Source organism: Colias croceus, chromosome 9 (assembly GCF_905220415.1).
Source record: "Colias croceus chromosome 9, ilColCroc2.1".
In the NCBI taxonomy this organism is placed as follows: Eukaryota; Metazoa; Arthropoda; class Insecta; order Lepidoptera; family Pieridae; genus Colias; species Colias croceus.
The window spans coordinates 3,360,341-3,380,500 of NC_059545.1; the positions used below are offsets into that span (position 1 = coordinate 3,360,341).

Here is a 20,160-nt window from a genome sequence, read left to right on the forward strand (position 1 = left end):
TTTATGTTTTAGAGCGCGCATGTTTACAACATCAACAAAGTATTACGGCTTATCAAAACATACGCAACGTACAGAAAAGTTCCATATAACTTTTAACGCTAATGTCTAATTCACCTTTTTTATTATCAATCGAATTCGATTACGATGTATTTGTTAGCTTCTATAGCAATTATAACGTTTGCAGACGAAGAAATAGAATCAATCATAAAAGGTATAGTAGTATTAATAATAGTCAATTGAGAAATTTCTATATCCAAACCAATTAACAGACCTTAAAAGTCAGTCAAGATATAGCATACGTCTTGAGACAAGTGAAGAGTTTTTACTGACGATAAACTACTTTTGCTTTCTAACTTTCGCCTTTTATTTATTATCTCTTTAACTCTTTGTAATGATACTGCTAGAAATTCATACAGTTACTGTTTTAGATATGCTGCACGTTTGGTATTAGATAGTGTATAACAAGACCTATAAATATGAAATGTATATTATTATGTTGTTAGTAAATAGGTTAATGTTATCATGACTCAAACTGTGGGAACGAGGGGACTCCAGCAGTATGGTTGAAATTAGAATGAGCTTTCATACCTACAAATTGCTTGAAAACTTTCTAAATAAATTTGTTTTTAGAGAACAATAAATCAAAAAAATATTTCGACAACACAAACTAATAGATTTGAAATTTGAATATATTTTAATTTATTTATTTATTTATTTATTCAGGGCCACTTACAAAACATACACCAATAAAATAACAGATATACAAGATACAAATTAAGTGTTGTTTTACTTAAAAGTTGCCACGGCTTGTTAACGGACAAAAATAAAAGAAAAATATACAATTTATTCAAATGACTAAATGACTATTTTGATAATTAACAAAATAAATCTTAGTTAAAAAAAAATACATATTTAATTTTAATACAACTGCAGACTACATTAAAAATAAAATTCATAAAAATATAAACATTTAAATTCATAAAAATCAGTAGGGAATATAAAATATAACTTAATCCACATATAAAAAATTAATATCACAGCAAAATAAATAGGCACATTTAATACAATAAGCAGGTAGGTAATTAATTATAATCTGACTAATATGTACATTAATCCATTAGTCTAAACAATAAAACGTAAATTTCAACTACAATTAAAAACCAATTATTAACAGTGTAAATAATGTATAAGACAATGTAAATAGAGTAAACCAATAAAAATAAAATCAATAGTAAACACAAGGCAAACACACAAAACTTAACCAAGACCAATGATGTTCATGAAACAAATGAAGCAACAACATTATTTTTGAATTTTGGAAGACTGTCTGAGAATATGTCTATGTCTATTGCACGATCTTTTGACAACTTGTTATATCTGGGGTCACGGTAGTGCCCCCGCCAAGACGAGCCAAGCGAACAAGCGAAGCGCATGGGCACTACCTACCTTTTCTCGAAGCGCTTCGACGTTTTTTTGAAACCTCATAACTTGGGTTTGGATTATGCTAGATCAACAAAATTTTCGGGATATATTGTCAATAGCGGACTTATTGAAAATATTAAGTTTTAATTACATTAGCTTTTATATTTCAGATTTTATTTATATCTAAAAAACGCTAATTTCGTCACTGACTCACTGATGATCATCAAAATTCTTAAGGTATTTCCTAATGTCCTAGAAAGCTGAAATTTTGTATGTAAGCTAGTATTAGCACACAAACAACAAAAAAATTATAAAACTTGTAACTTTCATCCCCCAACCCCTTAAACTAGGGGATGGGAGTTTGTATGAGACCTGTTAAATTAAATTTTGATGACGCTAGAGGTCTTATCTAATAATCTAAAACTTGGTTCCCCTAGTATATGTGGCTTGGCCGTTCTACAAGAACTATGTATAACACAAAAGTAATGAACAGTGAATTAATTTTTCACCTTACGCCGATGTGAATGTAGCGAAATGGCCAAGCCACATATTTTGACTAAGGTGTAGAGTTTGTGAAGTTAGGCCTTGTAGAGTTAGGGCGTGTAGTGTAAGAAGCTTGGCTCTACATGAGATCTGATAACTTTTTGACAGTGCGAGTCATATGGGCTCGTCTTGGCAACATTTTACATGAAAATGTTTTTGGTGGGATTGTTTTAAGAGCCTATTCATTGTGGCATTCTGACCCAGGTTGGTTTTAGATATTTTGGATTTAACATGGATATATTCTGACGTATCGGTTTTACGCATATATATGCGGCCGCTGCGCACCCATACGTGTTTCAGTGCGCGTGCGCGCTCGTGTTCGCGTTCGCGTTCGCGTGCGCGCTCGCGTTCGCACTTTTTGACAGTGCGAGTCATATGGGCTCGTCTTGGCAACATTTTACATGAAAATGTTTTTGGTGGGATTGTTTTAAGAGCCTATTCATTGTGGCATTCTGACCCAGGTTGGTTTTAGATATTTTGGATTTAACATGGATATATTCTGACGTATCGGTTTTACGCATATATATGCGGCCGCTGCGCACCCATACGTGTTTCAGTGCGCGTGCGCGCTCGTGTTCGCGTTCGCGTTCGCGTGCGCGCTCGCGTTCGCGTTCGCGTGCGCGCTCGCGTTCGCGTTCGCGTGCGCGCTCGCGTTCGCGGTCGTGTTCGCGTTCGCGTGCGCACTCGCGTTCGCACTCGCGTTCGCGTTCGCGCTCGCGTTCGCACTCGTGTTCGTGTTCGCGTTCGCGTTCGCGTGCGCGCTCGCGTTCGCGTTCGCGCTCGCGTCCGCGGTCGCGTTCGCGCTCGCGTTCGCACTCGCGTTCGCGTTCGCGTGCGCGCTCGCATGCGCATGCGCGTTCGCATGCGCGCTCGCGTTCTCGTTCGCGTGCGCGCTCGCGTTTGCGTTCGCGTGCGCGCTCGCTTTCGCGGTCGCGTTCGCGCTCGCGTTCGCACTCGCGTTCGCGTTCGCGTGCGCGCTCGCGTTAGCGTTCGCGTGCGCGCTCGCTTTCGCGTTCGCGGTCGCGTTCGCGTTCGCATGCGCGCTCGCGTTCTCGTTCGCGTGCGCGCTCGCGTTCGCGTTCGCGTGCGCGCTCGCGTTTGCGTTCGCGTGCGCGCTCGCTTTCGCGTTCGCGCTCGCTTTCGCGTTCGCGTGCGCGCTCGCGTTCGCGTTCGCGTGCGCGCTCGCGTTCGCGTTCGCGTGCGCGCTCGCGTTCGCGGTCGCGTTCGCGTTCGCGTGCGCGGTCGCGTTCGCGTTCGCGCTCGCCTTCACGTTCGCGTGCGCGCTCGCGTTGGCGGTCGCGTTCGCGTGCGCGCTCGCGTTTGCGTTCGCGTGCGCACTCGCGTTCGCGTTCGCGTGCGCGCTCGCGTTCGCGTTCGCGTTCGCGTGCGCACTCGCGTTCTCGTTCGCGTGCGCGCTCGCGTTCTCGTTCGCGTGCGCGCTCGCGTTTGCGTTCGCGTGCGCGCTCGCTTTCGCGTGCGCGCTCGCTTTCGCGCTCGCGTTCGCACTCGCGTTCGCGTGCGCGCTCGCTTTCGCGTTCGCGTGCGCGCTCGCGTTCGCGTGCGCGCTCGCGTTGGCGGTCGCGTTCGCGTGCGCGCTCGCTTTCGCGGTCGCGTTCGCGTTTGCGTGCGCGCTCGCGTTCGTGGTCGCGTTCGCGTTCGCGTGCGCGCTCGCGTTCGCGCTCGCGTTCGCACTCGCGTTCGCGTTCGCGCTCGCGTTCGCGTTCGCGTGCGCGCTCGCGTTCGCGATCGAGAAAAATTATAATGAAAGTTGTAATGCCTTAAGGTGCGTATAAATTAAGCGCGGCAGCCGCGCGCACCAATGTTCGACCAGAGTTGACGTTCATTTGCTGCGCGAGCCAATATGTAGATATATTTTAAGTTGAACGTAGTTGCCGCGCGCGGCAGGCGATCCATCACGAACATCTCTTCTGTAGGACGCCAAAAGTGTAGAATTTTCTATTTCAAGTCAGGAATAGGTATATATCTATTTTCTTACTGATTTCTACCCACGCATCATTCCTCAGCGATTTATTGTGGTATTGGGAGGATTTGTTGTTCCACAAAAATTCATTAGCGCCATGCAATTGTATTAGTAAACGGCACTTTTCGTTGTCCATTTTTACGTATATGCCGCGCGAGCCGAATCACCAAAACTACAAACCGTCCACACGGCGCGCGAGCGAACGCCTGAAGCTCCTTTGATGCGGTCTCAAAAACCGACAGAGAGCGGATCGCCCCGCGGCACGTTCGAGCGCGGCAATGTTCGCGTCGCCGCGCGCGCCGATCCCGTCTACATAGTGCGCGGCCGCCGCGCGCGCCTATGTTCGATGGTTTGCCGCGCTTAATTTATACGCGGCTTTACATTATTTTTTTAAAACAATCAGAAATATCATAAAATCAATTTTTTTTAACTTGTGTTATCCGCCCTTGTTGCACCCAACTGGTAAAACAGATAGGACGTTAATTTTTTTATTGTCAGGGTTTTGCTTGTTGTATTTTACAGTGGCTGCTAGAAATGTATCACGAAGACGGGGACTGCTCAGCCGAACCAGAATAGCGCGGGGCCTCAAGCTTTTAGGGTCTTTCTTAGCGATTCTACTACAGTAAGATATGTCTGTATCGTTTATGGGGCATGCCACTACTTTGCTTAGTTGTTTTACTACTGTAACCAGGTTTTCGGACTTATGCTCGGGTACACATTGAACTTCTAAATTTGACGATCGCATGAGTTGGTCCAGCTGGATGCATCGCGCGGAGATGGTTGAGAGCTCGCTTTTTAATAATTCATTTTCTTTCTTTATACGTTCTGCACTATACTGCACTGATTTTAAGGATTGATGTAGCACTTTAACGATTGTGATAAGTGATAACTGAGACTATGTGGGATAATTATAAACTTGCGAGTAAAAAGTAAGTTAAGTACATGAAAAAAGACTGTACGCGACGTGTACATGGACGTGTATATATTTTTTGTTCTAAGTAAACTCAACGAAACAATATCACGTTTTTTATACAATTCTTCGTCAATGCAGGCCATAAAAACATCTGTTAGTATGTCACCACAATACAAGTCGGTTAGGGGCAAGTAACAAAACCGCCTTTGTCTTGGAACACCAACTTACGTCATTGCATTACGAAGAACAATTTGGTATGTAAATCGTATTCGCTGCTCTCTTAACAATTCGCTTAGCAGGGAGGATATCAAAATTATTTACATCACGCTACGGTAATACGACTGTAAGAAAACAGTAATTATTGTTTGTCTCATTGTTGCTCTCATAGCGACTATAATTGGATACATCATAAACAACTTTTTTGCTTTAAATAAAATACATATTTAGAAACTAGAAATATTGCAATAACCGTTTCATAGCAATTTTCTTCTTGTTGTATTCAAAATAGCATGGAAATCACTATAAATCGAAATTGTGATTGATTTTCCAGTTTGCCGCAATAATTTCACATTGATCAAGCATGAGCAACTGTGCTAATTTGCTAACTCCTTTGGAGCGTGCTCCGCTGGGTTGTCAAAATCAGGCTTCCATACATATTATGTTGAATGGTGTCAGAAAGCGAGTGCGCCCTCCTGTCGCCGCTGGTCACGTCGTGGGGCGCTCGCGATCAATACCGCAGGGCTTCCCTGTTCGGCTTTACCCTAAGGCCATGAAACCGTTCACCCGACTCGCTTACAGTGCAATTCAACTAATGTTTACTCTAAAACAATGCAGATACTCCGTGAATGGATGCGGTTATTGGTTCATCGTTCACATCTGTTCTAAATTGTTGTAAAGTTTGTCTTGGGCTCAATATTATGTCATCGTACATTGCGGCATACGTTGTATATTGGCACAGACTGTTTTATATTGGCAACTCTTATTATACTTGTAAAGTGATTCCTTCTATTGTAATTGGTAGTTCATGTAATCTATGCAGTTGAAATTCCTTATATGAAGTGCACAATTACGTTTGCAGAAGCTATAATCGATAATTACATTATCAGTGGTAATTTTGTTCACTCTGAAATGTAATCGAAATCACTTGATCGCCGGAAAAAGATCATTGCGAAACATTCGATGTGTAGAAAACTGGTTCTATACTATAACTATTTAAATCCTATTTGTACTGGATAACCAGTAGACATATTGAGTCAAGTCTAGGCATTCGTGGCCAGACCACAAGAGCCCTTATCAAGGCCTAGACAGAACTCCGCCGCTTGGAGTGTTCACGCATGATAAGAGTTCGTTGATGACTGGCTTCAAAACAGCATCCTGATAGCAGTTAAATACATGCACACTCCGAAGCTCACACATGATTTATTAGCTAGAGGTAAAAATTCAGACCACTTAGTATAAAATAAGGGAAATTTTGTAAAAACTAAATAGATAACATACAGTTGCAATAAATAGATGGAAGTTAAACATCGGGCAGAACGATTTCATCTCTAATTCAATTTTTTTTTCGCCGCCAGATTTTTATACTCAACGCTATTACCATTAGGACCAAATCATTACAACACGGTAAATATAGACTACTAAAGCATCGAGGCGGGTCATACCCACATGACTACAACTAAGTAATTTAATTTTCACATTAAACATTACATTCATTAGAGCGGCAACACATGAATTATTTAATAAACCAGTTAATCAATTAGTTTATAAAGTCAATTAAGAGATGCGCTACATTCCAAGCAATTTATTATTTTGTTTTCAAGAGACAAAAGCGTGGCTGAATGGAGAAACATTGTTGAAAATTACGAAGAGAAACTGCAATTGGAATAAAGCTAGCGCTCTGCCCAGATGTGCTATTATTTTTCATATAAGCATCACTAATTAAAATCTAAATATAGGTTCAGTGAATATAAAACTGTTTATTCATAGAGGATTAGCACATAAATTATGTTTATAAAGTCATTTAAAGTTTATATTTTCATTACTTTCCGCTTGAGTGATAATAGACTGTCGAAATACTTAAACTTCATATAAATTAATTATTTATAGCTCTAACGAGGGAAATTGTTTCATTCGATAATTCAGCAAATTCGGCGTCTATTTCTGGCCTGTACATATTCTCCAAGATTCAACACTAATGGACCGTTTTGCCGTGACTCAATGAATTTCGGTTAGAATATTCACCATTTTATTCGTCGACCCCTCGGCAATTCGAAGGTTCGTAACGAACTGAATGAGCCTATAAGAGAACGTCACGACCCAAGCTTTTGTTTTTGTGCAAAACAACATCCCGTTTAATATATCCCTTATATCCCGTACAAAGTACCTATCCGAGGGTTATTTGGATTAATGCGAGAAAAATATAACATTTAGATTTTCCTCTTATCCATGTAATATTATTAAATAATAAAATAAATAAATAAATAAATTCTTTATTTGACAACAGAAATACATGTGTACATATGCAATTAGATTTTGGGATAACTTACATATAATTAAAACATAAACCGTAGGTTAATTGCGCTATTTAAACAATGTCTCCTATACTAGGGAATGTCCTGTGTTACAGGAGACATTTATCCGTCCGTTGATACAAATGATATACCTGATTATTGTAACAATTCTATACCTACTATGCAAGTATCACTTTAGCCAAAGATTTGGTGAATTTAAAAAATATACTCTTTAGGAAAAAAAAAAAAAAAAAGAGAAATTGAACTAAAAATCTAAAAGAATTTAAAAGAAAGGATATACGTATTGAGTGTGTGTGTGTGTGTGTGTGTGTGTATGTGTGTGTGAGGGAGTGTTCGTGTGTGTGTGTTTTCTATTTTGTAGTTTGGATTAAATAATATAGTGATCTAACAAGTGTTCACATTCATCATAATTAAGATCTAGAAGGTAATTAGTTAGGTTGGACTTACATTGTAATGTGTTCATGTTGTGTATATTAAGTGTCTTATTTAATTTATTATATAGATGAGCACTTAGGAATTCGTAATGTCTTTTTGCAAGCTTAGTATTTGTATATAAGACTGGGCATATCGGCGGGGGTCGCCTCTTATCTGGGAATTTACTTTTAGTTGCGGGAAGGCTTTTATGCTTCTTCAACATTGCCCGGAGTATATACATTTTGCGCACTGTAAGTACCTTAAAGTCAGTGTATACTTGTTTCGTTGGGTATCTGAAGGGTTTGTTGAGAAGAGATTTAATCACTGCTCTTTGAGCTCGTTCAGCTTGTAGAATATTGTTTTTCGGAGCACCTCCCCAGACAGTGATGCAGTAACCAATAATTGATTCGCATAATGCGGTGTACACTATTTTAAGAACACCTTTATTGGCAGGGATCCGTAATTTCTTAAAAACAAATATTAACTTACGTATTCGCGAAGAGATGGCTTCAAGGTGCTGTTTCCAGGAGAGGCAAGAGTCTAACCAGACTCCGAGATATTTTACCGAGACGGCTCTATCTATGGATATACAATTGCAGGTATTTACTCTATCGCACGAGTGGGCTATAATTTTGAAAGAAGGTTCAGGTGGAATAGCAGATATTTTACTGGCAAAGGTAATAAATTTAGATTTTTTAATATTTAAGGTCAGGAAGTTTGAAGAAAGCCAATTTTGAACAACACTTAAAGCACCTTCCGCTCCTTTCTTTGCCTCATCCCAGTCACGGCCACTCACTAAAAGTACAGTATCATCAGCATATGCTATGATACGTGTAGAAGGATAAGCAAGTTGGCAAAGATCGTTAACATATATTTGAAAAAGGAGCGGAGATAGTAAACTCCCTTGGGGTAAGCCAAATTCCAAACATTCTTCAGTGCTGATATGACTACCAATCTTAACGGATTGAGTTCTATTCGAGAGGAAATCTTCTAGTAGTTTGTAAGCTGTTCCCCGGATACCAATTCGCTCGAGCTTTTTTAGTAGGATAGGGATAGAGATAGTATCAAAAGCTTTGGACAAGTCGAGGAATATGCCAATACACTTAAGTTTGTTGTCGATATTTTTAACTAAAAATTCTAGAAGTGCAGCGACTGCATTTTCTGTTGACATGCCCTTTCGGAAACCAAACTGATTGTCAGCGATGATTTTATATTTCTCAAGGTAGCTATTCATGTTCTTGTATATTATTCTTTCTAAAATTTTGGAGATAGCAGGCAGTACTGAAATTGGTCTGTAATTATTAATACTATCTCTATATATTGACAAAATAGTTTTAGAAGTATTCTCACTAAATTAATAATGACAATGTTATTTTAATAAGTTTTATCAACACAATATTATAAACGAATACAGTGGAAGGAAATGATAGAGACGTCACAAGTAAAAATTTCGAGGCAGTGGCCCATGTTGTAAGAGTTAAGTAAGTAATAGCCAAGAGTTCGAAAAACTTGTAACAAGTCTCATACAAACTAATTTCATCAGGAATCCTGCTGTGTGGATTTATGAGTGTCGCCGAGACGAGAGGTCGTTACGACTTAGATAAGAAACGCCATATTTCGTATGAGTAAATTATTATCGAGTAGAAAGTACTACGTTTTAACTTTTAAGCAATCCTCAAGTGGTGAAAGTGGTGTACATAAAAAACATTAACATCATACATTTAAAGAACCGTGCAAGAGCAGTTGTAAATGGATTAAAGTTCTATTTTGTAAAAGTAAAGTAATATAAAGGAATTCGCTGCGATTTAATTTCCCAAGCTTTAGCTACTCTAGATTCGAAGAGCTGAGTGTTCCTGCAAGACCTTACGGTCGTCTGCAATTTATTACCTCGTTCCGACAAGACTAACTGCTATACCGGGAGACAGAACTTTTGCGAGTATTTTTACTCTGCACCCAAGTAAAGCAGTAGTTACGTAACTAATACAATTATCACTATTTCGTTTACAACTGGCAATAAAGGCTAAATTAAGAATAGACCAGCTGATACGCAAATGCCGTGTACAGAATTAATTTAATATTATCGTCTGTTCTGCACCTGCTGTCGAGCCTCCCCTTCGAAGAGGGTGGTCTATATTAAAATTATCAATATCCCGATTAACAACGCTTGTGGAATCCTTACGTTGAATATAATAAAGCGCAATTCCTGAAAAAAAGGTCACACTCGGTCACGTCATTCTTGATCAACCCGCATTGCAGCTTGGATTGTACTTCAAACCGTAGAAAAGGCATTTATAAATCTGTGAAACGGATAACTGACACGAAGCTTTGTACATTTTGTTGTCTTATTTGTTGTTTTCGTAAAAAAATTCAAAAACTTTGTGTCTGTGTCCCAATTTTGAAACTTTACAGAAATAACTAAAAATGTGGTTTATTTCATGATGATATAGGTTAACTCTAGTTTTTTTTTAATATTCTTAACATAAATGATGAATGTATTGTTTAACTATGCATGTATCGCGTAATTAATTTGAGTAAATAATCACATTTAAAAATGAGAGCCGCGTAGAACCAATGTATCGCGTTTCACCCTAACCTCCCCATTGCGTGTATTATTTCTGTATCCCTCTCGCTCCTCCAGTGAACTGCATGTAAATAACTTTACAGTCGGTATTTGGAGCACACTCGAAAAGCAGCGGTCGTTCATAATTCGTATAGTTCTACATAAAACACCCTATTGTTGCACTCTAGAGAGCCGTTGAAAACATTTTATGCCCCAGTTAGGCGCACCTTTTTTGTACGTAAGGCACAAAAGTCTCGTATTAAATTATAGGCTGAATACAACTTACGTCAGCAAACATGATTGAAATCAACAAGTGCGACCTCTATTTTTTCTAATAATATTACTATTCAGGAAATAAGTAATGAAGATTCATTAGACGCCATTAAAGTGAACATGAAGTCGTCAGAAGCGAATGGGTAGGAAGCAAGTAAAAATGAAGCGTGTAAAAATAATAAATTACTGTTGTTAAAAACAAAGAATTCTTTATAGAATCCGTGACTGACCTCTTAGTATCACAAATCATTACATACAATGCTATGCTTGATGGGCCATGGACGAACACGAGCAGGCTATTAGCTGATAATTATTATCGAGAAATATTACCGTATATGAATATTAACATGTAGCTTTTATTACACACATTAATATACATTTGAACTTAATGGGAATTGTGGTTTTTGTTACATACACAAACGTGTGCTTCAAAGATGTAATGATAACATTAGCAAAGTCGACGAGTTTAATTACTAGATAGCCTGAAAGCTTACGGTAAACCTTTGGTAAACAAAAAAAAAATAATATCAATGAAATGAAATTTTGATAGTCCTTTTCCAATTTTGCCACTATCACAATTCTACTAAGTAGTTCCTAATACCTAGTATATACCTGGAGGAGCCGGTACAGTAGGAAGTGCCCTGGGCACTGATTACTGCAGAGGATATGGAATCTACCCAAATACATTTATTTTTAAATACACCATTCAAAAATACCTAAGTGGTTTAAGCATACGACTTGACCTTTAATTTCGTTTAAGATTCTTGACTCTATAAGACGTTTATGAAGAAACAAGCCCTCCTACGCGACTACGCGATAATTTATAATTTAATAGAAGATCGCTTCAGATAAACGAAATTTTCTTAGTAACGTTTGTAACTTATTTAATTTAATATCATATAAAGAACGAATGAAAGCAACCTAGTCCTAGGCTTGTGACACTCTTGTTTCATAAATAGCCCAGGTATAGTATATAGACCTATTCTCTACAATAATCAAACTATTGTTTAGCTTCAAAAGAGTAATACAATGTTTATTATCCTAGCGTCATATTTAACACAAGCGAAGCTTATTAGACACATAAATCATGTGTAAGTAGTTTGCATAACGTGCTTATTCCATATTAAAAGATCATAAAGTAAATGGATCGTGATTGATGACAATAGAGATTTTCATTGTACGTTACATGCTATCACTTTCAACAATATGGCTTATCGCTGAGGCTTTCTACCGCGGCTCGTCACGTTATGCGTTCACACAAGGCTCATAACCATTACCCGTGTTCTTATTACGCATGTCGATAATTATTTCCACCAAATCGGTGGGATATTAGAGATATTATGCGAAACGTGACCACATCACGTTTTAATAGTCGGATTATTAAACATGAGGGCTGCAATCCTAAACATAAGTGTATGTTTTATCTACGTATATTGCAACATAAGCGCAGCTGCGCTGACCACACGCCTCGTTGTGACTGACATGTGATTCTATAGGTCTAGATATATCAGGGTTATCACCAACAACTCATATAGTCACATTATTTTTATATAAGGGCCGCATTAAGATAGCAAACAAAACAGTTATATTGCTTCCGTGCAATATTGCGGCACAATATTACAGTTTGTTTAACAATATAGAACACCTCAATTAATAAACATTTAGACAACCGTGATTAATTACATTTAATAACAACAGAACAGCAAATAATTCTTCGCATTTAAGTTCTGCATCATTAAATTGACGCAAATATTTAGTATTACATTTGCGAAAGTATTACGTATTCAGAATTCATACGACGAAGTTAAAATCGTGATATGACCCTAGGAATCGAGACAGACTGAAGCTGGACATGAAAAAACGTGCACGTATGCCATGCTCAATTTAACCCTGGAAAGGGAGTCTACGAACTCTGAGGACCAACATGATTATAAGGTTTACGCTTCGCTGCACCAAATATAAATGCGCATAACGATTAAAAATAATTGCAACATACCGATTGCATATTTTAATTGTATAGTTACTAACCATATACTAACTATTGGCGAAAGTTTCTAAGCTTCAGGTAATACGAATGAATTGTAGGGCTTAATAGAAGCTTCGCTAGTGTAGTTGTGGATATTTATGGAAGATAATGATGTTCCCTGTATAAGAAGTAAGAACACATAATAATCATACTTCCAAGTTCTATATTATATTAGGTATTCATCGTAATGTCATTTTGCATACAAAAAATGGATACACTTAAGGAAGAAAACGAGGTCGTCCGGAGGCAAAACGCGCAATAAACCAGTTTAATTTAAAGAAGTTTATTTTTTTGTATTTCATGTTATTACCATACATAGTGTCCGTAAATTGTAAAAAAAAAACGTATTGTAAGTACTTTATTTTACTTAATTATGTTAATGCAATTTTTCAAAATATTCAAAATGTGTAATTTTAAGTCTAAATTTCTTTTCAGATTTTTTTTTCAACTAACAAACACAAACTATACCAGTTAAATTAACGATACTTAGACAGTATACAAAACAGATAGAGAACAAAAGTGTATTTGACGCAGAACATTGAAATGTTATAAATCCAGGATCGCATGGTTGTGGCAACAAAAGCTGGGATAAGTCCCTTCAGTTTAGCCGTAAGTGGAGTGGCAAGTAGCACGCTAGACAAAACGGCGCAGTCGATACATTTGCAGGTCCATGAACTTGAGACTATCGCTGACGTATTTTTAGCACGACGCATTCATACAAAAACCGCATTCGCAGTTCGCACACCAGGCATGCATGAGTAACCCTCGGATGAAATAAACGTCGAACTAGATATGTGTCATGTTGTGAATAAGATCCACGAAGACATCTCTAGATTATTTAACCAATTGTAAGAATTAAAACTACGAAGGAATTGAAAAGCTGTTATTTAATTATGTTTATATCATAACGTATTATTAATAACACGTTAACATGTGTTGTTATTACGCCAAATATGCGTCGATTTGGGGACAAGATTGTTCAGTCATGAGTCATGGACACCTCATAAACATGCACATATTAACAAAAACTGATTCCACCTTTATTATAATAGGAATATTCTCACAAGGTGAATCAAAAGAAGGCACAGCTACATTCCTCTCCATCTGGCCCACTTGTTTATTTACCAAGTTTTCAACGAACGGACAGGTGTCTTTAATGATAGCACGAAGATTACACATAACTCGTTATCTATTTTTATGGCTACTGAGAAGTATTAACGACCTATCTATACGTAGTTGTTTATATCTTAAATGGTAAGGACGTACTTGACCTTACTTAAACTAAAAGGAATGAAACCTGTCATTAAAGTACTCGAACATCAAAGTTGAGTATACTCTAAGGGATGAATAGGGTAATGTCCTGAATTATTAATATTGCCTTTATAACACTTACTTGGGATCGACAGAATGTAGCTCAGTAACTTTATTTGACAAACGTGAAAAGATTTCCAAGTTAACTACGTGATTGGGAGCGGCCGATGCGTATGGCAGTTCGATTTTCGGTCAACGAGTCCCAATGGGCATTTGCGGCCCTAATAGTATTGGGAAGTTTATGCCGATCAATTGATCTGATCCAATGTAACTGGTGTATTTCACACATATGCTGAATTGGAAATTCATATTTAACCATCGCAATGCCAATATATTACCAGAAAAAGCTCTTATAGTTGAATACTTGTTAGTTGTAGTATTGCAAAATCGGTAACTGTGTTTTAAGTGTGATTATTATCTAACGCATAAATTGTTTGAGTTTATTGGACTGTGAACATAAATTGTGTCATTGCATGTGCTATAAATCAATTTCTTAATAACATTCACTGACATCTAGTTTCACAATTACACACATAAAATGACAACAATCAGCGATCTCTGAAATAAATCCTCAGTAAAGTGAGAAATTGCAAAAGATCGCATTATAACACTTCTCAGCGCCAGTCAACGTAATACATGAACGGTATTTGAATTGTTTCATGTAACTCGACGTAACCACTCTAGTTAGATGGCTAGGTGAAGTTTAACGGACGTGAGAACCCCTGTATTGCAAGGTTCGCGGACGAAACCGTCTATTGTGCTAACGGTCTAATAGTAGACCAGCGGTCGCATAATGACTGCAATTGAATCGATAGAAATCTCTTAGGGCTTTGTCAACTAAATCAGTCTTTCATAACGCCCCTAGTTCTGTTATTGTTTCTTTTGCGACTAAATGTGTTCCTGCGTGTACAATGCACTTAATTATAAGTTGATACGCATTTATTATTGGTATAGTGGTGAATCAAAGTGTATACAACAATAATGTTTTCATGGAATAAATTGTTAGTAAGCCTCAGGAACGCAACGGAAGTAATACGTTTTAATGGTCTTGACCGATCCGTATGAACGTGTTTGGATTTCACATTAGACCCTAAAATATATTGTTTCTACGGTTTACTTGAAAGTGAATACATAGTTACATTTACCATTGTATGTTAAGGGCATAGTAATAAAAGCGTTAAGCTTATCACACTAGAAATTATTAAAGGTAAACGACCGTTAATGCGTGTATGGTTTAGCACGTAGGCTTCTGTAACCATAGAAGGTCGACGCTCCAACTTCAATATACATGTCACGCAGGGGTTACCATGTAAATGGATATTCTATAACAAGTTTCTTTAAGTTCATTCAAATGATCTTCTAAGTATAATAATGCAAGCCTCGTTAGTGTCGTTGATCACTATCCAGTTATCCACTTATAGAACATTAGGCAGAGTTAGTATTTTGAAGCGAGACAGTTTTAAACTGAAACTTAAATCTTACCGAAATTCCCTTATTACATGACTCGTACCTGAAAGAAAAACATAATTATATTAATATGTAAAAAGAAAATTGTAACAAAATAATGTTAATGAATGTTCATGAATTTATGTTTTATAGATTATGGATACTTTTCTTACGAAGCCTTTATAGAAACCTATCCTAACCTATGTTCGGAAAAAAAAAGATATTTACAAAATCACTATCAACGATAAAGACATGAGCGCCAAATCTTATACCCGCATAATGTGTTAGAGAAAAGAAGTTATCAAACAAGCCATCCTTTTAATAGAGAGGAGGTCAGTGCTCTGCAAACAGCCTCCACAATCCAAGTTTTATGGTGTTTTATCAAGGTACCGTTGAGGCGACATCAGTTTTATTGCGTACAACGTTTCCGCTAGAACGATTTTAGGACGGCACTTCCAACTCGAAATTTACATTCGATTTAACTTCAGAACGACATTCGAAATGTGTGAACAACTTTACTTCACACTGGTTTGGGATCCTTACCCCTGTTTCTTATCGTATTTATCTTCTGTTTTCCTTTATTTGTATGTACCTACAAAATGTTTCCTATATCGTGTATTTGTGCATTGATTTCAAACACCTTTCAGTTATGCTTTGTAAAAGATTTTTTTTAAACTTATTTAAAAACAAATTAAATTAAATTTAATATAATTATAGTGCCTTGAAGATATTAAAACCCATCTCCAAATTTGATTCTTCATTAAAATATAATTTTATCCAAATGGGATCCTAAAATATTCTAACTCGAAATACGAAATCGTGATAGGATAATTTCCTCGCAACTTCCTCAAAATAAAATACTATTTAAGGAACCCCAACGCAATGTTTTATGTTTCAATCATGACAGTTAACAGTAATTAATACGAGATTCTTCTCCCTTTATAAATTCTGGACACATTTGGTGCTGTTTGAAGTTTCACCATTGATATATAGGACTGTTATTATACATACAATGTACATATCAAATCCATATCTACCTCCTATGAATCTTTTATTACAAAACACCTACCAAAAATATGTATAAAAACTTATAATATCAGGTTTTATAGAATTAGATTAAGAATGAGTCATGTTTTTTCCCTAACAAAATAAAATGTGATGTTGATATTTCAACTTATTTAACAAAATCATAAACTTGAATTCTCTTTGATAACAATAGGGCAACGCTTGTATTAGTGTCACGCACTGGTGATTTATCATTTTTTACTAAGCTTGCATGCAGAAGCACAAGCAAATATAGAAAAGCTATAAAATAAATCTAATAAAAGTGAGTTTTAATGGGATTCTTCTATAATTCCCGGTTATAATTTAGAAAATGTTTATAGCGGGCTCAACTTATCTAAGCCTGAATAAGGAAATAATAATGAATACGGGTAATGAAGCTTAAATGTTAAATGAAATACAAAACTTTATCCCTGTAATAAAGCCGGTAAATAAACGCGATACGCACCTCTAAAGAAAACAATAGCATTATAAATAGAAACTTTATAGTCTATCATTGGCCGTTTCGTCGATATAACCGTCATCTGTTAATCCTAAACTACAGTTTTATTACAGAGATGATAGACTGGATTAACTAATGGGAGTCTGGAGCGTTAATTGAGCTAAACCCTTCGCCCTTTGAACGTTCAATCACTTCACGTTGAACATTTAATCAGGCATGATTACAAACTGCACTGCTAATTAATTGCAAGATTTCCTCTTCACCAAGTTAAGGAACGCTGTTAAAAATAATAGAACAAAATTGTTGCCAATCTATTCGGCTAAATTGAGGAAGATAAAGAATATTTCCGGCTATTTGTACACATGGCCGTCTTGTTTTAAATTAAATGGGGCTTGTAATTTTGTAATATGCTTGGTTGATAAGCAAAAAAAGATGTGAATTGCGTGTCATTTTAATATTATAACACACGTGATTTCAAAGTTATTGGTAATCAGTGAGACATAATCACATTATGAAAAAATAAGAATCGATCGTCCTATCCCTAACAATATAAGATTGACTATCAATCATGAATAAAACGAACACAGAAGGTAGCCTAGATAGTGATCGGCGCATTAATAGTCCACAATTTTCTATATAATTGATAGAATATTTTCCAAAAGCAATAAGAATATATTTTACGCTTTCAATGTTTGACACACATCGATTCTGAGCATCAGGCGTGACGCATAAGCCGTTGGCCTCTCGATTTATAATACTTGATATAATGGGGTAGTGAACCTTTTTAAAGCTATTACCATCATGGCTTATATTGAAAAATCAACAATGCTTCTAAAAAGGATTAAATGCTGTTTCATTGGTCTAAACCAAAGTAACAATAAACCGCTTACAGCAGCGACTTAATTACAGTAACTAACGATAATGGAGGTGTATAGTTTGTATGATTAGTGGTTACTGATATGGATATGATTTTATAGACTGGATAATGAGCGCAGCTGTTTTTGAATTTAAAGGCTTGAATTGATCAAAAATATATGTATATTTATTTCAGTTACAATTTACACATATAGCACTACTAAAATATTTTAATATTCCTATAGATGCTGTTAAACTTTTTCAATATGTTACTTTTTCTTATATGACTGGCCGGTTGGCTTGGTTGGTAGTGGCCCTGCCTTCCAAGTCACTGGTCGTGGGTTCGATTCCCACCCGGGGCAAATATTTGTGTGATGAACATAGATGTTTGCTCTGTGTCTGGGTGTTAATTATCTATATAAGTATTTATTTAAAATTATATATGTATGTTTATCAGCCATCTGGTTTCCATAACACAAGCGAAAGCTTAGTATGGGATCGGATCGTGCCGTGTGTGAAAATAGTCCCGAAATATTTATTTATTTTTTATTTTAAATATATAATATTACAAAAGTTAGTTTCTCAGTATATTTGCGTATCTATCTTCCAATTTCGGTATCTCGAAGCAATCACTTGTACTAAAAAATGCTAACATTGATTTGTTCTAAGCATCAGCAAAGAATAATTTTCATGATTATACTTTCTCTAGTATTTTCGTTGTTCTTATCAGAAAGAAATACACTTTAACCTTTACGGTGGCTCATAAAGATTATGTTGATATCGTTAATCAATTCGGCTACGTACCTACGAAAATTTTCATTAACACGCAAAGGGTTAAAAACCTTTGGAAGGTTAATAAAAAAATGTTAAAACCTAGACCTAGAATAGTCCAATAATAAGAAGGACGGTTAACCTTTACAAATTTATTAAAAAGTAGTTTCTATTGTTTAATAAGCATAGTTATGTACATATTATAGTTTGAGAATTTAATCATGTATCCTATACATTAAACAATCGAGAAAACGGTACATAATATTAGATATTCCGGAACATAATCTTAAATAGTATAAAAAAAAAATAGATTGTTCTAGATAAGCAACTCGTACTTACCAAGTCCTTGTTAGTTAAAAACATATAAACAAATTCTTGCTCGTTGGTTAATTCGTCAAACGTAACAAAAAATACAAAAACATCTCTGCGTACTTGGAACTTAGTTTTTATGCCTTTATGGAAAACATTGAATAACGTAAGCTCAGAATTATTATTAAAGATGAAAATATTAAAGTCTTTGTATAAAAATAATTAGATAAACTACATCCAAAACATCCTTAAACTAATTCATAGGGAAAAAGCTGGCGCTCGGAGTGGAGTCAACATGAGCAAAATTACGAGCCGAAAGCCAGTAAAACAAACTAGTAAATTGGGTCCTGATAATTGGTAGGAAACCAGAGTTAACTGAAGTTACCTGTATGAAAAAATTAAAAACATGAACACTGTGGTTGTTTCCAAAACAGGCGTGGCCACCATGGTGTAACCAAGTGAGTTCATCGACTTTTCTTAATACGCAACAATTTAAACAATAAATATATTTATTACATCCTAAGATAACAAAAGGTAATCCTTACGTTTATAATTTTTTCTAATAACAATCGCAGTGAAAAAAAATACACCGCTAAAAACAGGAAATAAACAATAATCACCATTAATGTATCCCCAATACAAATTCAATTACAACGCAAAACATGCTTTAATATTACAATATGTCGTCCAGACGATAAAAAATCAATCTATAAGCAGACAATCGAATCAATCATCTCAACGTACGCGAGCATTAGCTATCAGCCGCGCCGACCTAAATTCAGCTAGATTGTGCCATAGTTAATGAGCTATACCAAATCCATCGACAGATCATCAATGGGACCTTGACTTGGCTTGTTTTTGACAAGCGACATTGGCCTGTACTATTCAAATTTGATCTCCAACTAGATACACAGGACGCTTATCTATAATCTTCATTATACGGGTGTCGCAACGTACTGCTGGTATCTTTGTCAGTGAAATCAGTGATCTCTTTGCCGTGACATCGTTGTTGATTACATAATGGACTTTTGAAACCTTCTATACGAGTGAATCATTACTTTAGTATTTAGTGCCCGATAAGCTGGAACGCTGATTATGTTATGGATCGGTTAATAAACCGAGAATTCTAATCAAAATTTCACGCCACTGTATGAAGTTGGTAGAAACAGTTCGCACATGGCAGTTGTTAATTGTTTATCGACCATTTTTACTGCCGAGGTAGTGTAGGTATTATAACTTCACGAAACAAATCGTAACTTTTTCTGTTAGTATCGAATCGTTAAAAATTAATGTTACACTTG

General features: G+C 36.7%; 1 protein-coding gene across 4 annotated transcripts in view; it reads right to left on the reverse strand.

The window, feature by feature from the left end:
• Positions 1-20,160, reverse strand: part of LOC123694704 (tyrosine-protein kinase Src64B) — a 64,179-nt gene that overhangs the window by 19,099 nt on the left and 24,920 nt on the right. The window contains exon 2 of one of the 4 annotated variants that reach the window (XM_045640213.1): positions 15,457-15,484. The exons of the other annotated variants lie outside the window; for them this stretch is intronic. The gene's annotated coding sequence lies outside the window, so the exon portion shown is untranslated. The remainder of the gene's footprint in view (positions 1-15,456; positions 15,485-20,160) is intronic. 4 annotated transcript variants of the gene reach the window in all.